This window comes from Hevea brasiliensis, chromosome 10 (assembly GCF_030052815.1).
Source record: "Hevea brasiliensis isolate MT/VB/25A 57/8 chromosome 10, ASM3005281v1, whole genome shotgun sequence".
NCBI lineage: Eukaryota > Viridiplantae > Streptophyta > Magnoliopsida > Malpighiales > Euphorbiaceae > Hevea > Hevea brasiliensis.
The window spans coordinates 85,854,215-85,865,736 of NC_079502.1; the positions used below are offsets into that span (position 1 = coordinate 85,854,215).

Genomic DNA, 11,522 nt, shown 5'->3' on the forward strand with positions numbered 1-11,522 from the left:
AGTAGTAGAAAACTTTTCACAAAGACATAATCAACACAATAATTATGAAGATGTACACTTTATCATTTTTATTTTTCCCATAATCTCTCAAATTAACTCTCAAGAAAGTCAGTCTTCTAAATATATAGATTGATAATTAATTATAACTATACCATTGAAAGGAGGAATTTTCAATTGTCAGTTTTTAGTTCCTCAATTTGTGGTCTTTGATCGCTAATATTTGAATACTAACTGCTGATAATCAATAATTGACTCTAACTACATAACCAAACTAGTCTTTAATCCCTACAATACTTTATATTAAAATTCAAATAAAATGTTGAAGAAGAACCAACCATTTCAAAAAAAATTTAAACCTATATGAAAAATACTCAATTATTAATTAAGATGCAATCTTTGAATACACAAATTGAATATTAAAAGGAAAAAAGATAAATTAATATAGATATGTGTAAACCAATACAAATACAATTTCTTTGCAAATATTAATTAAAAAACTTTAGAGTAGTATTATTAATGTAAAAAGTCAAAAATTTCATATTTTGGATATCCTTAATGTGTATTCAAAACATATGTCAAAGACTTAGATAGTTAATACAAGTGATTAGCCACATTGTCAATCTATAGAGTTCAAAAGAAATAATAAAATCAAGTCCTTTACAATTAATATGTTGACTATGTCTATGGAAAGCGTAATGCACTTTTTAGGCCAAAAGCATCTTTTAACTTTGAATTTTGAACAAAAAGTCACTTGGCACCATCACTTTTAGTTGTACCATACTTGATACATAAATTTTATAAAAATGTAACTATTAAACCCCTGAACATTATAAAAGTGGAATGAAAAGTCAAAGTAAATTCAAGTCACATTAATGCGTTCACCAATTACAAGGGGTTAAATAGTTACACTTTTATGAAGTTCAGGTGTTAAATATGATGCAACTAAAAGTAAGAATGCCATGTGACTTTTCAAATAGAGGTCAGAACTCAAAAGATGCTTTGAGCCTACATTTCTTCTATTTACCTTTTGTCCAATAATTTTTGTTCCTCTTTTAATAATTTTTTATGGATTGCACTTTTAGCTACCCATTACATCGTGAAAAGTTGAGAGTTAAATTTTCTTTTCCATTTTGGTGCATTCAATCTAAATGAATCTTACTCTTTAATTACACAGGATTAAAAGTTTTATCTTTATCGAGTTGGACATATCTAATTAATGAAGTATTTATATTCTTATGTATTGAATCACAAATCAATCTAATAAAATATCTATTATTTTGTCATATTCGGTCAAATTTTACAAATATATATATGTTAAAACAGTCAATCAAGCCAAATGATAAATATTCTAAGTTTTCGATAAATAGAATGCCTTAGTTAGAGAAAGTTTTGTACTATTTGTTCTCTTTTATCTTTTCTTCCACAAGTTTTGTATATAGTATGATAATCTTCCATTTGTTCTAATTTGAGGTGTTCATTACACTTAAAATGCGAAAGCTTATTTTGATTCGATATGATTCATTCAATATAGATGAATCCATCTGCAAAATGGAAGATTAAAATTTTTATTTGTGTTGAGTTAAACCATTTATTTTATTTGATCAAGCTTTGTAAAAATATATGCTAAAATAGTTAGATTGAGCCACTATTTAAAAATCTTGAGTCTAGATAAATGTAATTTGGCCTAGTATTAGATTTTAAATATTTAATGGCATACATTTCAAATGTTAGACAAACTTTTCTTATAAATCATGAACCAATAATTTTATACAATAGCTCTCAATAATTTATGGTGATATATGTAAAAGTATATTTTTGTTAAGAAATATATTTTTATTGGAATCGATTACATTTTCTCTAATAAGATTTGTGTTTGTTGTGATAGTCCTTCATGTTTTCTATTTTGAAGATGTTTCTTACAACTAAAATGTGAACTTGAATGCGATATTTTTTTTATCTTCAATTCACATTCATTCAATTTAGTAAAATGTGTCGCCATTATAATGTTAAGGTAGAATTTTATGATTTTTTTTTTATACATTTGGCTTCAATTGAGGTTCGAATTCAAAACCTCATGATGCATACATTTTGCATAGTCATTTAGGACTAATTTCATAACCATTTTATTTGATTATTAGTCATTTTTAGCTAATTTCATTAGTTAATTAGTTAGTTTTTCATAATTGTCGATTTTGAATTAATTTGTAATTTTTACTTTGTTTTATAGGAAAAATGGTGTTTTTGAAGGACTGAAGAGAAATTTTGCTATTGAGGAGTGACTTCTACAGCCAAAGATGTCAAAAACAAGTTTTCAAGCTGAAATATGCATTGACCAAATTGTGCATAACTTGCTGCATAAGCTATGCAGACCTGCATAAGGAGAAAAATCACTGTTCCAGAACCAACCGAAATGTGCATAAGGAGACTGCATAGCTTATGCACATTCACACCTCCCTTATGCACTCTCACGGAATTGTGCATAACCTATGCACCAAGTCATGCAGTTTCGCATAAGTGAACCAGAACCAGCCGAAAACTGCATAAGGGACTGCATAACTTATGCAGTCCACTTATGCAGTCCCATAAAGAGTTCATTAATGAGCTGGCAGAAGATTCTCTCAGAAAATTCCTCCTAGAACACACCATTTTAGGGCTCCATGTTAGAAAATGCTATAAACAGTCCCATTTTCCCATTTTAGAAAGAGACAAGGAGCAGAAAAGGAAAGGAAGAGGAGAGGCAGAATTTGAAGAGTCACTTTCACCTTGCACACCATTTTCAACCAAGATTTGCAGATTTCTTTCTTTCCTTACATTTTTCTACATTTCTAGTGTTTAATTTCTTATTTCTTAGCTTAGATTAAAGCTTTATTTCCTTATAAACTCATAATATCTTGTAAGCATTATGGATAGTGAGTAGTTTACTTTTGATTCTGGAGTAAGGGTTGTAATATTTGAGATATTTTGTGGATTTTGATTGGGTAATCCATATTTTGTGGTCTTAATGAGTTTTATTCATTTCTTGTGTGCTTAATTACATGCTTAGTGTAGGATCCCATTAAGTAATTTTCTTAATCCATGGTTGAAGCACTGAAAGGAGAAGGCCTTGTGATAGATAATCAAGAAATTGGACTTAATTAACGTAGTCCTAGAAATAAGCTAAGGATTAAGAGAATTCACAGATTAATTAAAGAACTTAATGGGTCTTAATTAACTCTAAGTCCACGAAAGTAGGATTAGATTGATTAAGACACTCTTAGTCTCACTCGAAAGGGAATTCAAAGGATTTAAGAATTAATCTCCTTAAAACCCATTAGTTTCATAAGATTGGATAACCAATTTAAAATCCCAAAATAGCTCGGATATGAAATCCCGAACTCCGGAATCGTTTTTTTTACCATTGTTAATTTCTAATCGAATTTAATTACTTGCCATTTTGAATATTGCCATATTTGAACTTGCTTATTTCAATTTGATGAAATTTTAGTTTAGTTAATACATTGTTAGATAGATTATTCATTTTGCACATATAGATTTCATACTCCAATACCCATTCAATCTATTGTTTTAATTTTGAAATTAGTTCAATTTAGTCAACTTTTTATATCAAAAATTCAATCATTAACACAACTCCTCGTGTGAACGATATCTTTACTATATTACTTGTACGACCTGTGCACTTGCAGTTGGGCCACATCAAGTTTTTGGCGCCGTTGCCGGGGAGTTGTTTGTTTAAGATTGAATTCTTGATTATTTTAGTTGTTTTTAGTTTTATTTTGTTATATTTTCATTTTGTGTTTGTTTGTTCTTTTTCAGGTACTTTTAATCTTTTATGAGAAGAGCTAGAAGCACAAGTGACACATCCTTATTGTTTGATCCTGAAATTGAGAAATTTTGTAAGGCCAACAAGAAAAAAACCAGAAAAAGAAAAGAAGCCTTGAGAGAAACTGAATTAGAAGAAGTCATGGCTGATGAAAGAATGAGAATTGGTGTTAATGCTGGAAATGATCAAAACAATGAAAATGCAGCCCAAGGTGAAGAAGTTGTTAATGCTAATGTGCCTAGGGGAAGTATGATGAATCATGCTTTTCCTCGTTTTGATGACTTGAGAGAGAGCATAGCAAGACCAAGAATTGATGCAAATAGCTACAAGATGGATTTTGGAGTTCTTCAAATGATTCAAAATTCTCAATTTGGAGGACATCCTTCTGAAAATCCACACACACATCTGAAGAAGTTTGCTATGATTTGTGATATGCAAAAACAACCTGGAGTGTCTGACGATGCAGCAAGATTGAAGCTATTCCCATTCTCTTTGAAAGATAGAGCATTGGATTGGCTTGATTCTTTACCTCACAACTCCATTACAAATTGGGAGCAACTCACTGATGCATTTCTTGCACAATATTTTCCACCTGGAAAAACTCAAGAATTGAGGAATCAAATGACAGCTTTCAGACCAAGAGAAGATGAAACTCTCTATGAGTTATGGATGAGATGGAAAGAATTAGAGAGATTATGCCCACATCATGCCATTCCAAAATGGATGATAAATCAGAATTTTTACACTAATGTCACTCCAGCAATCAGAGGGATTATTGATGCTCAAACAGGAGGAGAATTTATTATGAAGCATGAAGATGAAACTTATGAGCTATTGGAGAAAATCGCAAAGAATACTCATCTTTGGAGTAGTCCAAGAGGACCAGCTCCAACTCAAAAGAGGCAAGCTATTGGAATGTATGATCTTGATCCGTTTAACATGATTAATGCAAAGTTTGATGCACTTACAAATGTCTTGGCTAAGAAGATGGAAGATTTGAGTATGTTGGTTAGTTCATCATCATCATCTGGAAGTTCACAACAAGTGGCTTATGCAGAGGGAACTACCAGCTGTGGAGTAGACTATGGAGAGCAAGCTGCATATGTTGGTAATTATGGAAACAAGCAAATGGGGAATCCTTACTCTCAAACTTATAATCCATCTTGGAGGAATCATCCCAACTTTTCATGGGGAAATCAGCAAAGTCAAGTTCCAAATCAGAGTTTTCAACCACAACAGCAACAAGGAATTCCATATCAGCAAAATAGGCAACCATTGCCTAATTTTCAGCAGAAAAATATGAATCCTCCTCCAAAACAGCAAGAACAAAGTTCCACCACAGAAGCTTTATTGCAACAAATTCTTGCTAACCAAACTAAGCATGATGAGGAGATGAGAGAGATGAAAGCAAGGCTAGAACAGATGCAAACACATAACAGAATGTTGGAAAATCAGATTGCACAACAAGCATCTTCCTCAGGTACCAAGTCTTTTGGAAAGCTTCCAAGTCAACCAGAAAACCCAAGAGAGCAGTGTCAAGCTATTACTTTAAGAAGTGGGAAAGTTATAAATGATGAGAAGAGTGAAAACAGTGAGAATGCAGAAAATGAGAAAGAAACTGATGAGAGTGAAAAACAAGAGAGTGCAGAAAAATGTAAAGAGAAAATTGAAGAGAAAGAAGAGAAGTATATACCTCCTGAGCCCTACAAGCCACAGCTTCCCTTCCCACAAAGATTTCAAAAAGCCAAGCTTGATAAGCAATTTGGGAAGTTCTTAGAGGTTTTGAAGAAGCTTTACATGCCGTTTGTTGATGCTCTTTCACAAATGCCCTCTTATGCCAAATTCTTGAAAGAAATTCTCTCAAACAAGAGGAAACTTGAAGACCATGAGACTGTAGCCTTAACTGAAGAATGTAGTGCTATCCTCCAAAGGAAACTTCCCCCAAAGCTCAAGGATCCAGGGAGTTTTTCAATTCCATGCCACATTGGGGAATCATGTTCTACAAAAGCCTTATGTGATTTAGGGGCTAGTGTTAGCCTCATGCCCCTCTCAATTTATGAGAAGCTCAATATGGGAGATCTAAAGCCAACCCATATTTCTCTTCAGTTAGCTGATAGATCAATCAAGTATCCTGAAGGGATTTTGGAAAATGTGCCTTTGAAGGTTGGAAAGTTCTATATACCTGTTGACTTTGTCATCTTGGACATGGAGGAAGATTCTAATATCCCAATCATCTTGGGAAGACCCTTTCTAGCTACAGCAGGAGCATTGATTGATGTTAAGGGAGAAAAGCTGACTCTTAGGGTTGGTGAAGAGCAATTGGTTTTCAATATTAATAACTCTATGAAGAAGCATCATTCAGAAGCTGATACTTGCTTGAGAGTTGATATTATTGATGAGCTGGTTGAAGAACATTTCAGAAAGAAATATCCAGAAGATCCACTTGAAAATTGCTTGGTTCATGGAGGAGGCATAGACTATGACAACCCTCATGTGGCTGCATATGCTCAACACTTAGAGGGTAGTCCACCATTCATTTCTGCTCCAGTTTTTCAACTCACACAAAAGGAAATAACAGAATCTAAGCAACCATCATTCAAGGAAAAAGATGCACCAAAGGTTGTCAAGAAAGAAATGGTTGGATTTTTAGACAAAGCAACAAAGATCTTCTCTTGTGATGGAAAGAAAATTAAGTATAGATTCATTGAAGCACCTATTGGAAACAAAGGCAATAAATTCCAATTCCAGCCACCATGACACATGACAAGAGTCCAGCTAAGGACTATAAATTAGCGCTCTTGGGAGGCACCCCAAGTTCTTTTATCTTGCTTTTGTTGATTTACATTTATTTACATTGCTTTTGTTTTTATCTTAAATTTCCCCAAATTCAATTTTTGACATTGTTGAATCTTGTCCCTTGTAGATGTATTTTAATGAAGGAAGGTTGGTGAACTGCTGGGGAGTGACTCTTAAACTGAAATTATGTCCTTCAACTCTCCCAAAATTGACTGATTTTTACTACATAACATGTGCAGGTTTGCTACTTTGTTTATGCAGAAAAATGAATTTTGCAGCAAGGTAGGGTCTGCAGCAGATGGCTTATGTTTCTTGGTGAGGTTGGGTGTGTAACTTTTAAGTATATGTACTTTTAATGTTAATATGGTGGTAAGTGAGCCATTTTTGCAGTTATGAGCTTATTTGGGTTGTGGGATTTAAGGTGGAAATGCTGCATTTTTCTTGGCATGACTTGGGGAATTCATCATTTGTGAATAGATGCAACTTTATGCAGATTTTATTGAGTTTTAATATGCTAAATGTTGATTTGCAGAATTTGAGTCAAAATGGCATGGGTCACAAATGCCTTTTATGCAGGATTCATTTTTACAAGCATGTGTGATGTAATTTTGATGGATTTTGTATATGTTGATGTGTTTTTGGTGATAATTTCTCATGATTTATGCTTCATAGAATTATATTTCTTCATTCTAGGGCATTTTTCACACTTGTAAATCATTTTTAGTTGTAATCTCATTCTTGTTGAATTGTGCATAAGTAACTGCATAGCTTATGCAGCTTTTAGATCACAAATTTTGCCATTTTCTCACCCTGCTAAAAACTGCATAAGAAGAGTGCATAGCTTATGCAACTCTGCATAGCCTAATTTTGTCAAATTTGATATCTTTCGAAACCTGCATAAGCAGAGTGCATGACTTATGCACATTTGCATAACTTCAAATTCTTCATTCTCTCTCTGCCGAAGTCTGCATAAGGAGGGTGCATGACTTATGCACTTCTGCATAACCAGAAACTCCAAAAATCAAAACCTGCCGAGGGGTGCATAAGCAGAGTGCATGACTTATGCACTTCCGCATGACCAAAAACTCTGATTTTCTCTCTCTGCCGAGACTTGCATAAGGAGAGTGCATGACTTATGCACTTCCGCATAACTGAAAACTCAAAATCTCAAAACTTTCCGAGAGGTGCATAAGGAGAGTGCATAGCTTATGCACAACTGCATGACCACCAACCCAAAATCTCAAAACTTGCCGAGAGGTGCATAAGGAGGGTGCATGACTTATGCACAACTGCATGACCACATTTTCTGAAACCCAAAACCTGCCGAGAGGTGCATAAGCAGAGTGCATAGCTTATGCACAACTGCATGACCACCAACCCAAAATTTCAAAACCTGCCGAGAGGTGCATAAGCAGAGTGCATAGCTTATGCACAACTGCATGACCACATTTTCCAAACACCAAAATCTGCCGAGACCTGCATAAGGAGGGTGCATGACTTATGCACTTCTACATAACCACAAACCCTGAAAATCAAAACCCATCGAAAAGTGCATAAGCAGAGTGCATGACTTATGCACTTTTACATGACCTATTTCTCTGAAATAAAAAACAAGCCGAAACTTGCATAAGTTAGTGCATAAGCTATGCATTCTTGCATAATCAGTTTTTCACACTCTTTTTATCACCCACCGAATCATGCATAAGAGAGTGCATAAGTTATGCACACTCATTCTCCCCTTATGCAGTTTTACACATGTCCTGTTCAAATCAAAATTTATTTTCGGCACCCATTTTCCTTTTGAATATACTGCACAGGCTCTTATCCCCTTATGCACATGTTCTGCATAGCCTGTGCAGCCCTTTATTACCACTCATGCAGAACCGCACGGCTTATGCACCTTACTTATGCACATGTTCTGGACAACACTTTACTCTGTATAACCTGTGCAGCTTTTCATGCATTCCCATTATCTCTTGAATTCTCATATGCTCTATACCAGGTATCATTTTCTTTTTGCTCTTAACATTTCACAATTCCTGGTATTTACTATTTGCTTTGAGTTTTGATAATGCATTGCTTGAGACATTGAGGACAATGTCCAATTTTGAGTTTGGGGGTGCACATTTTGATTTTTGCTTCATTTTTCACATTTTGAGTATAGGAGCATCTCATCCCATTCCATTTACATATATTGTAAATATTTTACATATACATCCATACATACATATACATAACACATTTACACACACATCATACATCACTTAGAAATTGTACACATTGCATACAAATAGACTTCCTCCATTTAGTTAATGCATTACTCATTTTTAGGAATCATGCATCATGCATTAAAATCTTTTGCCAAATCCCTTGAGTATTGAAAATGTGCCTATTAGAGTGATTTGACTCACCTTTTAGTTGGGTTTGTGGATTGAAAGTTTCCTAAAAGGTGCAAGGTTTTGAAGTGTCTATCCCTTGCCTATATCTTCTTAGCCAAAAAGCCACCCAACTAGTCCTTTGGAGATTGGAATGCTTAGAGGGAATTATTGGATATAAGGTAGTCAAATGATGTCTCACCAATCCTAGAACAAATTTTCTAAACCTTTCAAGGCGAAATACCAGCTTGTACTTGAAAAGAGAGATGATTAGGCATTCTTTGATTTAAAACCTTCTCATTTTAAACCTTTGGCCCTTTTTCCTAATTAAAATTTACCCTTGCAAACCCCTTTGAGTTTTTTTTTTTTTTTTTTTTTTTTTTTTTTTTTTTTTATCCCTAATTTTTCTTGAAATCCTTATTGCTACCTAGCCAATGAACCAAACACTCCAACCCTTTTCATGAGAATAATATTGAATATTAGGTACACTTTCTAAAAAAAAATAAAAATAAAAATAAAAATAAAAAAAGGAAAAATTATACAATAAAAGGGAGAAGAAATGCTTGTCATCTTGTAAAAAAGTGCTAGTATATGTGCTTTTCACCATTGTCATTCAAAATGAAAGAAATCCACCCAAAGTATTAAAAGAAATGAGTTTGGGGGTGGCAAATTTTAGGGACAAGCATCAAAAGAAAATGCAAAATACAAGTTTAAAGTATCAAAATGTCCCTCCATTTTATGTGTTTTGTAAAATATGCTAGCACTTGACAATCCTCATTGTGTATTTCTCTCTCCTATATAAAAAAAAAGAGAGAAAAAGAAAAAATATATAATAAAGTGTACCTTATGTTTCAAAATTGAAAATATTCTCATGCTTTGAAGCCTTTTTACCCCTTTTTCTTCTTAGCCTCATTTTGAACCCCATGGCCTCATTACATCCCTAAAAAGACCTTTGATCTCTTGATAGTACTTGCTACATTAGTGGAGATGGGAGTAGGGAATTTGCCTATGGGATTGGAAAATTATTCATTCATTCATTCAATTCCATCATTCCATATAAAGACACTTTGGTTATTGACGGTCCTAGAATTCCTTTTGAGCATGACTCTCTCTTTTGATTGGTTGGTTTGGGGATTTTGAATGATAATTGACTTGATGGCTAAGCGGTGAAAGCTTGGATAAGCATTAAATTCTTTGCATTTTGAAGGATGGGTATATGGATTGCTGGTATGGCTAAAGGGGTGTTAAGTTACTTTAATAGGTGATTTTCAAAGCTCCTTGGATAAGGCACCCCTAAAATTTTTGCACCACATTTTAAAGTTTGCTTGAGGACAAGCAAAAGCTTGAGTTTGGGGGTATTTGACGCATACATTTTGCATAGTCATTTAGGTCTAATTTCATAACCATTTTATTTGATTATTAGTCATTTTTAGCTAATTTCATTAGTTAATTAGTTAGTTTTTCATAATTGTCGATTTTGGATTAATTTGTAATTTTTACTTTGTTTTGTAGGAAAAATGGTGTTTTTGAAGGACTGAAGAGAAATTTTGCTATTGAGGAGTGACTTCTACAGCCAAAGATGTCAAAAATAAGTTTTCAAGCTGAAATATGCATTGACCAAATTGTGCATAACTTGCCGCATAAGCTATGCAGATATGCATAAGGAGAAAAATCACTGTTCCAGAACCAACCGAAATGTGCATAAGGAGATTGCATAGCTTATGCACATTCACACCTCCCTTATGCACTCTCACGGAATTGTGCATAACCTATGCACCAAGTCATGCAGTTTCGCATAAGTGAACCAGAACCAGCCGAAAACTGCATAAGGGACTACATAACTTATGCAGTCCACTTATGCAGTCCCATAAAGAGTTCATTAATGAGCTGGCAGAAGATTCCCTCAGAAAATTTCTCCTAGAACACACCATTTTAGGGCTCCATGTCAGAAAATGCTATAAATAGTCCCATTTTCCCATTTTAGAAAGAGACAAGGAGCAGAAAAGGAAAGGAAGAGGAGAGGCAGAATTTGAAGAGTCACTTTCACCTTCCACACCATTTTCAACCAAGATTTGCAGATTTCTTTCTTTCCTTACATTTTTCTACATTTCTAGTGTTTAATTTCTTATTTCTTAGCTTAGATTAAAGCTTTATTTCCTTATAAACTCATAATATCTTGTAAGCATTATGGATAGTGAGTAGTTTACTTTTGATTCTGGAGTAAGGGTTGTAATATTTGAGATATTTTGTGGATTTTGATTGGGTAATCCATATTTTGTGGTCTTAATGAGTTTTATTCATTTCTTGTGTGCTTAATGACATGCTTAGTGTAGGATCCCATTAAGTAATGTTCTTAATCCATGGTTAAAGCACCGAAAGGAGAAGGCCTTGTGATAGATAATCAAGAAATTGGACTTAATTAACTTAGACCTAGAAATAGGCTAAGGATTAAGAGGATTCACAGATTAATTAAAGAACTTAATGGGTCTTAATTAACTCTAAGTCCACGAAAGTAGGATTAGATTGATTAA

At 33.8% G+C, this 11,522-nt stretch overlaps 1 non-coding gene across 1 annotated transcript; it reads right to left on the bottom strand.

The window, feature by feature from the left end:
* Positions 1 to 4,426: 4,426 nt before the first annotated feature.
* Positions 4,427 to 4,533, bottom strand: LOC131170121 (small nucleolar RNA R71). The gene has a single exon (XR_009141063.1). It is a non-coding gene; the product is annotated as a small nucleolar RNA R71 (small nucleolar RNA).
* Between the last annotated feature and the right edge of the window lie 6,989 nt (positions 4,534 to 11,522).